The sequence below is a fragment of the Schistocerca cancellata genome, chromosome 2 (genome assembly GCF_023864275.1).
Source record: "Schistocerca cancellata isolate TAMUIC-IGC-003103 chromosome 2, iqSchCanc2.1, whole genome shotgun sequence".
NCBI classification, from domain to species: domain Eukaryota; kingdom Metazoa; phylum Arthropoda; class Insecta; order Orthoptera; family Acrididae; genus Schistocerca; species Schistocerca cancellata.
The window spans coordinates 246,002,012-246,014,326 of record NC_064627.1 but is presented as its reverse complement, the minus strand read 5'-3'; positions in this window follow the sequence as shown (position 1 = coordinate 246,014,326).

The following is a 12,315-nucleotide window of genomic DNA, read 5'->3' as shown; positions in this document are numbered from 1 at the left end:
ATGTGATGCGCAGCATCTCCTATTAAGAAGTGGGAAGTCATCACTACAACTGAATTCCTATTTAGATGTTTGCTACTATATTGTTGATAGAAAAAGTGCCCGTTCTTTCGTGTAATGAATATAAAATCTAACGAAGCTCCCTGTGTCCAGTGGTCTTTCCTTTACCAAGAGTATTCAGTTGTTTGCAGCTCCGTGTTCACTTATTTCTATATTTCTAATTTTTAGCTTCTTACTTGTACCGAATGCAGGATAGATTCAGCTAGGTAATTTCTGATGTCTGAAATTAGTATTATAGCCTCCACTTCATCATCTTCCGTTTTGGTACCACCAAGATACATTAATTAATTAATTTTGATACATTAATTAATTATTGTATTATAAAAAAGTTGCTTTTTTTCTTTCTCTGGACGGAAGATCTTACTTTTCAATTCATTGAATGCATCTTACGTTGCTGACAAAATCTGATATTTGTTCAAGTACTGCTTATCAGCAAGGACTCTAGTTAGTTTTAATGTTTTATGTAGCTTTCTTTACTTTCGGAGTAACTTTCTAATGCTCTTGCGGAACCATGTTGCTTGCTGTTCATTCCTGGCTTCCACTGCGCAAGCTAAGCTCAAAGCATTATTGCATCTGAGCGATGGATTATTAAACGTCTCCTTCCGAGTGCTAAGTAATTTCGTTGCTGCCTGTTGAGAAATTTTCTAATCATCTAATTGTCAGTGTGAAACAGTAATACTTTCCTATCATATTTATCTTGTTCATATTCGTAATTCGCTATATCGACCTTGCGGTCGCTGATTCCTAGCTTTCCATTAAGTATCGTAAAGGTTGGCCAACTATGGTACCATTGGATCTAACGTGTTTATCTCATCTAAAAAAACTGGGGCAAGTCCCTCAACGAGCAATGCACACGAAGAAACACCAGTTTCCTGGATATCTGCAGCCAGTTATCCTTTTTAAAGGCACTCCGCAGTTTCATAGTTGCGCTCAGATGTTAGTAAACTTGTTCTTATCTTGTAAGTAGTCCACGTCACGCCCATAACACTCTAGCACCGCTACAGTAACCTGTCTTCTAACTTTTGCCCGCTCATGGTAGAGGGCGCAACTTTTACGTTTGACCAAGACCAGAGGAGGACAGGTAGCGCCGGTGTGACGTCAGTCCACGTCGCTGTACAAGCTCCCAAGGAACAAGATTTCAGCATGTGACGTCACTGCCCTCTGTAGTGCTGCTACAGGGGAAGAAGCGTGGGGAATGCAGAAGTTTAGGAAAGACGGGAAAAAGCTGGTGTTAAGAACACAACTGATGCCTTGGATATCGTAATTTTAATGCTGACTGTTTCAATTATTTAATGGTCACAGATTATAAACAACTGCATTTCAGCTATATGCCATGAGAAAATATATAAAAGTTCTAGTTTAATGTGGAGGACATTCATGTTATAACTTAAACAGAACAGAATATAATACCATTTACGATATTTTCGATATTTTCAGTTTAGTTTTTTAACTAGTTTATTACTGATAATATCTAACGTTTTGGATATTTGTAATCGAAGACTGCATATTAGGTCATAACCTGACAAGGTGCTTCGGGTTTTTGATTTTGCTAATTTCATAACAGAAAAGATTTTTTCGCACACATGTGCCGAACCGAACACATATAGTATTCACGAAGCAAGTGAATACAACCTTGGAAATCTGATTTGGGGAACATTCTTGTCGAAATCTGTCATGCCCTCCTTGTGGTTTTATTTGCCCTTCAATAAATCGTCACATTGTAAGTTTAACAGTTCTATTTGTTACCTGGTAGGAATATTGTTGACTACCGCCGAATACGGGGCTGCAAAGAGGTGAAAAGCACTAGACATGAAACATGGACTTAAACTGGTTACAAAGATCTTATAGGATTTCCACATATTCTTCATAGAATTTAATGACTGGGGTACTCACAGTGTTACCAGCCAGCAGTTCATTCGCCCACTATATGTCATGATTTGGTATAAGTGACCTGTTAAGTGAGGAAGGAAAGATAATTCAGAAATCAAGGTGGTATTGATTAGTCATGAATAACGCTATTTCTTCTCTCAACTGAAAGGATCGATCTAACGCCTAACCCCTGCTCAACCAGCGCACGATACAGTGTTAAGGAGACCATCATCATGACTGCCGCATTCTCCAATAAAAGTTTTAAACTGTCTTTGTCTAAGGTTTCTTGACCGAATGGAATTTTTAAGTTGTGTTATGGTATCCATAATATTTTTAACTTTAATGTATTTGATGCAAAGATTCTCTTGATGCAGATTGCATTGGATTGCATTAAGATCATGTATTGCTCTAAGAATACGTCTTATATATTCATTCATCTGTGTCGTTAACCCAACTGACTCATACCTTAGACCGAGCCCCATCTGTTGCGACAGAAACAAGCTTATTCCAACTGAGGCCAGCGTTTCCAAGATCTATTTCAACTCCTTTGAAAATGTCCAACCCGTTAAGGAGAACTAAAACTAACAATTACTCTGAGACGTTCTGCTTGTCATAGTCACCCCAATGAAAATAGCTAATTGTGCAGTATCTGATAAGTCACCACTCTAATCGACAGCTAGCGTAACAACGTAGAAAATTACGTGCCATAATACCTACTTCCTCGTGAACATTTGCACCCATTTCCTCAACATGTCGCATAATAGTCTTACGAGACTAACTTACTCTTTCAAGTCTTCTACGAAATGTTGGCACATATCTATAGCGGCGACCACAATCATTTCTTTCCCAAAATCCCCTTCCGTAAACGGCCTTACATTTTTAGCTATACGAAGAGCTATTATGTAGCTCAAATGGGCAGAGGCTTCGTTACTTTAGTAGTCCTTCACATCAGCATGTTCCTTTAATTTCAGTATTACTGCTCCACATTCTTCCACTTGATATTTCTCACATTCATTTTCGTTGCACACAGAGTAATGACACCGTAAATTGCATTTCTTAACTTTCCGTACTACTCTATTACATCCTAAACACTTCGGAACTTAACCGCAATGCACAAACAGAATAAGATTTTTCCATACAGAAACACTGGCTGCTACGTTTTATTTGTACTCATAATATACTGTCATTGAGAGCGCTACAGCCGACTGTGCTCTCCAGTTCCGTACTCACAGCGCCTTTTCTCTATGCAATTACAGTACACGGCTCTCGTCTGACGTAGTACTAACTGGCAGGCCTGCTCTTCGTCCTGATACGTCACACCGCCTGCAGCTGTCCTCCTTTGACCGAGACACATCGTCCGCTGCAACTAGTTTAAAATTTCAGTAATGAACCAGTATGACAGTGCTGAGAGAAAGAAACCTTTACACAAGGTGAGAATTAGGCAGAGTCGCCAGGAGCTTCCTTTCATGTCATCTGAATATCGCGACGTTTCCGTCGGCGGATTCCTGGGAATGGGTGAACGATGCTACGTTATCGCTTCCGGGCCGGACGCGGCAGCAAGTCGTGGTGCGTCGAATTCCAAGTTCCATAGCCTTAAACGCCAGTCATCGCAAGAACATATAATATGCAGACACACTACGTTTAATGTCACAGATAAACGACTGAGTGACGCTGTGAAATCGGTGTTGGAAAAGGGACTAAATTATGCGCCCACCCCAGAGATGCTACCGTTCGAGGATTTTATCAGCGCCGTGAGCAAGGTGTCTTGAAATCTGAGATTGCTGAAAAATTAAGGCGAGAGAATTGCAAGGCCATAACTAAAATGCCCGCACCCTAGCAGAATGTCGACACTGAAGAAAGAAAGCCGCTCTGTTCTTTAAGAGGAGACATAGATATAGTAATTTTACTTCCTGCCAAGGGAAATGCTGCTGTTTTCCTGCCTGCAACTTCTCACTTAACGAGATAACTGTTCTACTGCAGGATTCAGCGTGTCGTCCTCTCCAGAAGGATCGAACTGATGCAGTACAAAGGAAGAATACGTCCTCCTCAGGTTTCCTGAACATCTTAAAAAGAACTTAAGAGTACAAGCCCTTAGTTCCACAACGACGTTCTGGGGTAAGATACATACGGACAGGGTTCCGCTTCGTCCCATTATGAGCATATAAGAGCCCCAACACTTTACCTAGGAAAACATCTGGCTTCTCCTCTGAAACTTTTGGTAGGAAAATGCGGACATCATATTCGAATCTCAGAAGATCTTATACAGCGACTGAAGGCTTTTTGTTTCGAGCCAGCTGACTTATTAGCGAATTTTGATGTGATCTCTTTGTTCACGCGAGCACCTCTGGGGGATTCACTACGACTTACAGTAGCTAAGCAGAAGGAGGACATCCTACATCTATTCAGACATGGGCTTACCTGGAATTACTTTTCATTTAATGGACAATATTTTGGGCAAACTAAGGGTATTGCTATGGGTGCCCGTCTGTCTCCCACTGTACCTAAGCTTTTTATGGAAAACGTAGTGCAAAAAGCTCTTTAGTCGGCGGTTTTGAAACCTAAATGTAGCTGGAGATATGTGGACGACACCTTTGAAGTATGCCACATGAGGTTTCCTACATTTTGGTAAACCTCAGTTCCCACCATCCGAGTATTTTCTTCACAATGGAAGTGGAAGAAAATGGTGACCTCCCTTTGTTAGGCGTCTTGATCCCAGGAAAGAAGATGGTTCCTTAGGTCACAATGCCTTCCGTAAATCAACTCACACTGACTTTTACCTACAAGCTACGAGCTGCCATCGTCCGTCTCAACGCAATGGTGTTTTACGGACTCTGGTTCATAGGAATACAATTATTTCAGATCCAGAGCGCGTATCAGCCGAGCTTAGCCATCTTCGCTCTGCGTTTGTACAAATCGGATACGGTAAAAAACAGATCCGAAGTGCACTTCAACCTGCACGCGCTAAGCCTCAATAACAGCCTGAAGAAACGGAGAACTCCACGAGGATTGTTTTTCTACCCCATGCCGGAGGCGTGTCCTTTAAGATCGGCAGGCTGTTCAGGAAACATAAAATATGTCTTCTGCCTTCCAACGCGAGTGCGAACGATGCTGGATTCTCTCAAAGACAACCTACGTCTGATGGGACCAGGGATATATAAAATCCATCGCCAGACGTGTTGCACTGTTATAGATAGATGCGCTGAACATGGACGTCATACCAGACTGGGTCAACCAGAGAAACCTGCTCTTTCTGAACACTGGCTTGACAGTTAACATAGCATGAACAATGGAAAGGCAAGAATTCTTTCATCGGCCTCCACGTACTTGGTCTCCATCATTAAAGAAGCAGGCGAAATTCGTATAAGTAGCGACCTTATTAATAGAGACACGGTATTTCAACTCAGCAACGCCCGGGAACCATCACTGGCAGTAATAAGGCATCACCGGTCGCAGAAGAAAGAATCCAACGAGTCAACACAGACGGATAATCAGAGTCCGGACACATCAAATAGACGCCAACACTATCCTCGAGCACGCGCTGCCTCCGAATTTGCAGACGCGCTTTTGCCGCGTCGCGCATTCGAAGAATGTGATCCGTTTCTCCGGCATAGGATACGGGACGTGGTTGACCTCTATCATTTTGTCTACTATGACGTTATAGTTCAACCCTTAGCACTTTTCTAGCGATCTAGCACATATATTGGTCAGCCACTGCAGCAACATTGAGTAAGCAACTTAAGATGAACAGTAGCTAACTCGTTGAAATACTGTGGAGACTCCACAACATTGTCCGACGCGATGCCCGTGAAACACTGAAGTATATGAAATTCTGATACGATAATGCCACGCTCTAGATCCTACAGTCCCAACTACCTAGTAACGCTGGTTGAAATAATTTTAAGATCATGCTATCTTATCAAAAACGTGTCTTTCAAGAGGTTCTATATTTGCTTCTCCTACTCTTCAAGGTATGAGATCGGTCCAACCGCCTGTTGCTAAGAGGTGTCTGCCCTCATAAATTGCGTCTTACTTTTAATTATTTTCTGGTAGTATCCCTGTAACGAGACTCCAGAACCGTTATAACGTTCCACTTGCATTTTACTGGGTGCTCGGTAGCCCTCATTGCTGCAATAGTTGGACGCAGCCGTCACACACTCGAGCGAACTATGGTGCACTTGCTCAATTACAATTTAAATATCTACCGACCCAAAGGTACGACAAGGATGCGGTTTGCACCAATCATTATTAAATTAAGCAGAGAAAAAAATTGAAGATATGTGCCACTATTGTTGTTATTTTTACTGACTCGATTACTTTCATATCTCTGCCGCATTTGAAGGTGAAGAAAGCATTCGGATGCTGTCTCGAGACAGCGAGAGCCACCTGTCAGGAGGTGGCGTGACGTCAGCACTGTCTTTATTATTCGTAACAAGACCGAGGTGAGAGTAAGGCATGCTGACACCAAGCGGATCCATCCAGGTGTGAGAAACGGTAGTTGACAGTTAACTGAGCGACTTGTCTTTCATGACGAGGTTACGTGCAATAGTAAAATCGTCAATAATTAATTGGATAAAAAACGATTTAGGATCTACGTTGTGCAGTTTTCATTTATCAGTATTTGAAATTACCACAATTTGGTTAATTTAATTGAGAAAACGGTAATAATTACTGAAGGAATGTTGGGAAAACAGGTTTCTGTAAGTCTCATGATAGGCCAGTTTGTACTGCCGTTCTCTAGAGAGGGAGAGGACAGATCACAGGAGCAAAAATGACCACCTAGCTCGTTGATCCAGCAGGAGACGGACGTTTTTCAGACTAAGTGAAATGCATAAGCCCAGACTTTGTCAGTTGAAGCTGATGAGCTCAAAACTTTGGACTGTTGTTTGGCTGGCATGCTTATCATATTAGTAGTTCTAACAATTAAGATGATTAAATGTATCATTCGCATTAAAAGCATAATTATTTGTTTTTGATTATTATGTACAATGGACATATAGGGTTAATGAGTACAGAGATAACTTCATTTTCAGATTCAGTAAAATTCTTCCGGGTTTGTGACCGCTTTATCAGTATGTAAAACTACCGACGTTTCGGTCACTGTTGCAAGTGACCTTCTTCAGAGTGTTTTTATTGACTCTGACAATGGCTGCAGACGCCTACGTCAGGTGATGTTCTTGTTCAGCGATGTATCCGAATGGCTAACCTACAGGGAATCTGCAATAAGTATATCAATTATTGCAATAGCATTTCTCATACTTCAACTGATGACTTATGCTATGCAAGGTCCCTTTGCCAGACCAGAAACTTTTCATCTTGTTCTCGTAGCTTCATGACCATTTTTGTTATGAAGCACATTTCTTATGGTACCTATTTTTTGTCTCAGAGTACTTTATATGTTTCCACGATAAAATATGTATTGCATGCATCTAAAACCTCAAAAATAATACTTTTTTCAGTACAAATGTATCAGTGCTTAAGAATTTTTCCAGAGATTGTCGTAAAAATATATTTTTCTCGAAAATTTTTGTTGCGATTTATATTTTTTGGTAATGACTGGGAAACATTTTGTTTTGGAAATAGTCCATAATATTATCGTTTGAAAAAGAGATGTCCAGCACATTTTTCAGAATATTTATTAACATCGTAAATGGTTACCAACTGGTAACGCTGTAAGTACATTAGATCCCCTTGAACTGCCTAGTTTCTTGAAGATATTTAAAATTAAAATACGATTTTACAAGGCAACCTTACTGCCTGGCCTCCTTCAATTCTCTTCGCACTTATACGATACGAAGGTCAGTACCTAGTCGGTAATGTCCTCAGGCAGTCCGACTCAGACTCTAAGGAATTCTAGAAAAAAATCGCCTTTGAAGCTTAGATATCTGGGCGTTGTTAGGTACAAACCGTTTCTGCAGTATTAGTATAAGTCGTCCTGGCGTGTAAGCCTTGTACTTGTAAGGTTGCTGATACAAATGTTGCTGACTGCAATGATTTCTACTTTGTCTTGTATTCCGTATCGATTAAGGAATAGAAATTTTAACTGACAAATCCTGACTCGTAATTCTTTAATAAGATAAAAGTTTTGTTTTAACTAATAATTGCATGAAAATGTAGTATTTATAAAAAATTAAAAATCTCTTACAAAAATGCAAAACTTCAAATATAAAATAATATTGTTTATTTTCTACAGATTGAACAGTATTATTGATACGTGTAATTTTTTCATTTAGAGCGAGGAACTTTTCGATTTCTGTATAAAATTTTAAATTATTTTCGTATCTGAAGTAATTAACAACAAAATGATGTTATATTTATTTGTGATACACTGTCTAGTTGTTAATAAACATGAAATTTAAAAAAGTAAAATGTTAGTATCTGGGTGATTATAACGAAGACTTTCACGCTACACGTTCTACATCTACATCTACTTCTACATACATACTCCGCAATCCACCATACGGTGCGTGGCGTAGGGTACCTCGTACCACAACTAGCATCTTCTTTCCCTGTTCCAAGCATCTTCTCTCCATGTTAACCTAAGGCCGATTATGTTAACGCAGCGTGTACTTAAACAGTGCCAGTAAATCTTGCAATCTTCAGAGACGATTTTTAGAGTTATTTTAAGAACTGTGTCATACTGCTTTAGGAATCTCATACCTTGACACTGAGGTCCAAGTTCTATATGCATTAAGAAAATCGAAGAGGGTCAGTCCTTGAATAAAATAGTAGTAATTAGTGTGCTTCATTGGCCTGGTGCAAGTCTTTCAACTGGAAATCCTTTGGTAACTTGAGTGTCGCTAACCTACTTTGGAATCCTGGAGGTGAAATGGGACCAACAGGTTAACGTGAAATCCGAACCACGTAGCGTTTCTGCAGAATCTCCGGAGCATTGAGGAGTGAAGGCTACATTAAAGGTAGAGTGAAAAATTACCGTGGTTAGATTGGGATTCAGTCACTCGGGCTCTTAGGTGACACTAAACCATGAGGGCAGACGGCTCGCGCGTGATGTCCCCCAGGCCATTAAAGCAGCGCAGCAGATACCGCGCCTTGCATCGCTCGGCGGCCTACCTTCCAGGCGCGCTGAGTGCGGCGGCTCCGGACAGTCTGTGCCTGGTGCGGCAGCGGTAGGGCCCCGCGTGGCCGTCCTGCTCGCCGGCTTCCCGGATGTGCAGCTCACCCCACGGGAACGCAGAGAAGCGGCCTCCTGCAACAGACCGTACTCCTTCAGCTGCACATGTGCCGTCGGCATGTTTGCGTATGTTCAGGAGTGTCATCAAAATTGAGACTGAAAGGATAGCAGAGATAAGGTTCGCAGATAACATTGTTGTTCTTAGGGAAATTGTAAAGGAATTATAGAATATGTTGACTGGCATGTACAGGGTGCTGAGTACAGAATGTGAATTGAGGATAAAAAAAAAAGCCGAAAGTAATGAGGAGTAGAAGAAATGAAATTAGCGATAAACACAACATCAATAACGGGGACCACTACGTAGACAAAGTGAAGTAAATCTGCTGCCTTCTACCACAGGCAAAGCAAAGAAGGCATAAAAACAGATGGGTAGTGCGAAACCTGTGCACGTGATGTGAACTCAAATGTAAGGTTGATACCAAAAACAGCTCGTAAACTGAATTGCGAATCGTGATATATTGCAGCTAAAACAAACCACTTCTACATCTTCACTTCCTGCGGGTGGTCTTTTATTACCGCTTCACCTTCCCAAACTACTTGTTTCTTGAAGTCGTTGTTCTGCACGTAAGAACATAATGGCTGAGGACATCTCATGACAAAACGCCATGGCAGCTTCATAGGCATTGCGTCGGTATTCACTGAGCATCAGAAACAAGACAACGTGGTAGTTGGCTGTTTACTGCCCCTAGATATCCGTGGCCTAGTTTGTCTGCACATTACGATCCGCCTTGCATACGGCAGTGTAGGGCGATATTCTACAGTGCAACGGAGCATGACTTCAAACAGCTCATCGAAAAAGTTTGGCATTCCGTGATAGCAGGAACTTCATGTACAGCATATTGCATCCATCCCCCAAAATTTCAACGTTTCTGACTGCTTTGAGTGGAACGGTGGATTCTTTAAATCTGTTCTACGCCAATAAAAAACAATGTTCTTGGCTAATTTTTATCGTATTTCAACATATTTATCTACTGGAATATGACATTTGCATACAAATCTCACTCTTATTTAGACTTAATTTCACGTGAATTTATTGTTCAGATTATCATTTTGGTTGACGTGTTTACGTTGTTGTAATTAGTTTTCATTAGGACATTCAAAATTCCAGTTCCTAAGATGCAATACCTTATGATCTAAACAGTATATTTGAAAAATATGATCCACACCAACAGAAAGTCTAGCAGTCCCACTTCCCTGTATTGTACTTTGAACTTTTTTTTTAGTCATCGGTCATCTGACTGGTTTTAATGCGGCCCTTCAGGAATTCTTTTCATCTCAACGTAGCAGCTGCAGCTTACGTTCTCAGTTATATGCCGGCTGTATTTCAGTCTTTGGAGAAAAATAAGCAGCTGTTTGAATATTAAGAGCTCAAAAGAAAAACCAAGTCTAATCAAAGAAGGAACAGCTGAAAGGTGGATGAGTAGGTGGAGTATCTATTCAAGGGAGATGAAGTTGAAGGCAATATTGTAGAAATGGAAGATGAGATGGAAGATATGATACTGCGGGAAGAATCTGACAGAGCACTGAAAGACCTAAATCGAAACAAGGCCGCGGGAATAGACAACATTTCTTCAGAACTACTGATAGCCTTAGGAGAGCTAGCCATGACAAAACTCTTCCATCTGGTGTACAAGACGTATGAGACAGGAGAAATACCCGGAGACGTCAAGAAGGATGTAATAATTTCAATTCCAAAGAAAGCACTTTCTGAAAACAGTGAATATTGTCGAACTATCAGTATAATACTTCATGGTTGCAAAATACTAACGGATTCTTTACAGAAGAATGGAAAAACTGGTGGAACAGGACATCGGAGAACATCAGACTGAATTCCGGAGAAATGTAGGAGCACGTGAGTCAGCATATAACGAATCTTAAAGGTACTTTAAGGGAAGGCGGACCTACTTTCGTAGCATTTTTCGATCTAGAGAAACATTTTGAAAATTCGACTGGAGTATTCTCTTTGAAATTCTGAAGGTAACAGGGGTAAAATACAGGGACCCAAAGTCTATTTACAACTTGTAGATAAAGCAGAAGGCAAATATGAAAGTCGAAGTGCGTGAAAGGGAAGCGGTGGATGACAATGGAGTGAGACAGGGATGTAACCTTTCCCCCCTGTTATGTACGGTGAGCAAGTAGTAAGGGAAATCAAGAAAAAAAGTGAAGCAGGAATTAAAGCGAAGGGAGAAGAAATAAAAGCTTTGATGTTTGCCGACAACATTGTAATTCTGTTAGATGCAGCAAAGGACTTTCAAGAGCAGTTGAACGGAATGGACAATCTCTTGACCGAAGCACATAAGATGAACACGAACAAAAGCAAAACAAGGATAATCAAATATAGTCGAATTAAATGAGGTGATGTTGAGGGAATTAGATTATGAAACGAGACACCAAAAGTAGATGAGTTTTGCTACTTGGAGAGCAAAATAAATGACAATAACCGAAGTATAGAGGATATTAAGTGTAGACTGACAATTGCAATTAACTCGCTCTGTCTGTCATGGGTTATAATCCTGCCTAGGTAGCAGAATTCCTCAACTTCATCTACTTCAGCTCATCTTCACTTTCACTGCAGATAGTAATGTAATCAGCGAATCTTATCGTTCATATCCTATCACCTTGAATCTTAATCCCTGTCTTGAACCTATCTTTTTTTTGCGTCGGTGATTCTTCGACGTGTAGATTGAACAGTAAGGGTGAAATACAACGTACCTGTCTTATTCCATTTGCAGTCCGAGCACGTCGTTCTTGGTCTTCTAGTCTCATTGTGCCTTTTTGATTCTTTTACAGACTGTATACTAGCCGTCTTTCCAAACAATTTACCATTACTTTTCTCAGAATTTAGAATTTCTTGCACGATTTTACGTTGTCGAACGATTTTTTCAGTTCTACAAATCTTATCGAAGTGTCTTGACTTTTCTTCAGTCTTGTCTCCATTATCAGTCGCATAGTTAGAATTGCCTCTCTGGTGTCTTTACGTTTTCTAAAGGCAAACCGATCGTCATGTAACAGATCTTCAGTTGTCTTTTCCATTCTTCAGAATATTATTCTCGTCACCAGTTTGGGCGAATGAGCTGTTAAGCAGATTGTGTGACAGTCATGGTAGTTGTCGGTTCTTGCTATCTTCGAAATTATGTGGATGATGTTTTTCCGAAAGGCTGGTGATATATCGCCAGTCTCATTCATTCTGTACAACTACT